At 32.9% G+C, this 2,298-nt stretch overlaps 1 non-coding gene across 1 annotated transcript; it reads right to left on the bottom strand.

Moving 5' to 3' along the window:
* Positions 1–1,265: 1,265 nt before the first annotated feature.
* Positions 1,266–1,337, bottom strand: TRNAR-CCG (transfer RNA arginine (anticodon CCG)). The gene has a single exon. It is a non-coding gene; the product is annotated as a tRNA-Arg (tRNA).
* Positions 1,338–2,298: the final 961 nt, after the last annotated feature.

Here is a 2,298-nt window from a genome sequence, read left to right as displayed (position 1 = left end):
TTATTCTTTCTTCATTTGTACTTACTTTGTTGGCATGCCCACTGTTGTTACTATTATCGTTATTATCAATACTTTTCACAGATCTCTATCGACATTACCATTAGGATACCTATTTCGGAATTACCAATGAACCATATAGTTTATTTACATTTTCTTGTTTGCATTTCTACTTTTATTTGTCGAAATGTGTGGGTAAAGGAGTCAGCAGTAATAAGTTGTTAATAAATTCCTCGATCACAAATAATGAATTTTTTCTCCATTACATATCTATGAAAATTATATAATTGCATTCGTTCACCCCATATATATTTCAAATATTATTATCTATTACACTATTCATCTCACTGATTTCATATTCTAACGAGTCTATACAACTGCATTCGTTTATCTCATGCCTATTCCTCGAAAACCATCCATTAGATGAGTGTTGGACAACTATGTGCTGATATGTGCTTAAGGGATATATTAATAACTTGTTACTGAAGACTGAACATCAAGTTTGTATAGATAAAAGTAGACTCGTAAACTAAAACTATTGTTTACAGGTCCTTTTGAAATACATAATGGACACATTGATATAAAAATAATGACAGCAGTACGATTGAGAACGCAATGAAGACAAGAATTATAATGAGTATTGTTGCATAATGATGGGAACTAATGATAATATAACTAATCTTCATAAATACAGGAATTGTTAATTACAACTACCAATGACGGGGAAATTTGAAAGAACTTCAGTGAGGTATAAATCGCCTAAAGGTAAAGGTAAACTACGTGTCTGCATCTTGGCTAACGTGGTTTTCATTAAGCAAACCACGTAAGTATCTTTACGAAAGTGCATATTGGTAATAATTAGCTACTTTTTAAAAAGAGATCATTCTTCTCTCCTGTGAATTCGCATTTCTTATCTAAAGAAGGCAAAGTGGAACGAAGATAACACTAAGCAAGATGATAAAACAGAAATTGTTTCTTTTGCCTCTTTCCTTCCTTCCACCTTTCCTATTCCGTCTTGATCTTTGTTTCTTTCTCTTCATCACTAGTTCGTCCTCTTCTTCCTCAATCCAGTCTTTGCTTTTCATATTAATAATATGACAACAAACAACCAAGCAAATCAAAAAATCCAAAATCACACCTAATTTCTTCATACTATTTCGTATTGCAAACACCGGAGAAAGAGGCAAAAACAAAAGTAGCAATATAATTGAAACGGAAGATAAACAGATAGAAATACAAACATTCATGCAAAATAAAATTGATTATGTAGTATCCGTCGGGGATTGAACCCGAGTCTGTCGCGTCGGAGGCGACTGTGCTAACCACTACACCACAGAAACATATATTATTAATTGATTTTACTAAAATTATATTGTAGCTTTTACGAGAACTCTTATATTACACTTAAGTATATTATGTTGCGTACGTGTGTGTGTGTGTGTGTGTGTGTGTGTGTGTGTGTGTGTGTGTGTGTGTGTGTGTGTGTGTGTGTGTGTGTGTGTGTGTGTGTGTGTGTGTGTGTGTGTGTGTGCTTTCACTGAAAGAGTAAGATGTATTAAACATTATTGTATGCGTACCATTCCACTGAAATATATCCAGTCGTAGAAGAATCAAATGAAGTCACCAACCTCTTTTAAATACCTCTTTTCTTGGCTCCTTCAAATAACTACTTTCCGGAAATATCCAGTTAAAAGAAAAATCTACCTATCTTCCTTCTTATCTTAACAAAGTATTAAGATAAAAAGAAATGTTGTATATATATATTTTTCATTATTTTGTTGGCATGCCCACTACTGTTGCCATTATCATTATTATTAATACTTTTCACAGACCCCTAAATCGACAGTACCATTAGAGTGCGTATTTCGAAATTACTAGTGAACCATATAGTTTATTTACAGGTGTTGTCATTCACATTTGCAATTCTACATTTATTATTCAGAATTTGTGGTTCAAGGAGTCATCAGTAATGTTACTAATATATCCCTCGATCATATCTCTAGTATGTAGCTCTTTTCATTACATATCTTTTAAGATTATATGATTGCATTCCTTCACCACGTTTCCGCTTTAAATAAATCCCTCTATTACACTATTAATCTCAGTAGTTTCATATTCTCATGAGTCTATATAACTGCATTCGTTCATCTCATGCCTATTCCTCGACTACCATCCATAAGATTAGTATTGGACAACGATGATTAGCTCGAGATGATGATAGCGATAACGATGATGATAAGAACAGTAATGATAATGGTGACAGAGAATAATGCTAAAACTAGTAATGAAAATTGCATCTAC

This window comes from Penaeus vannamei, chromosome 10 (genome assembly GCF_042767895.1).
Source record: "Penaeus vannamei isolate JL-2024 chromosome 10, ASM4276789v1, whole genome shotgun sequence".
NCBI lineage: Eukaryota > Metazoa > Arthropoda > Malacostraca > Decapoda > Penaeidae > Penaeus > Penaeus vannamei.
This window is presented reverse-complemented; position numbering and strand designations above follow the sequence as displayed.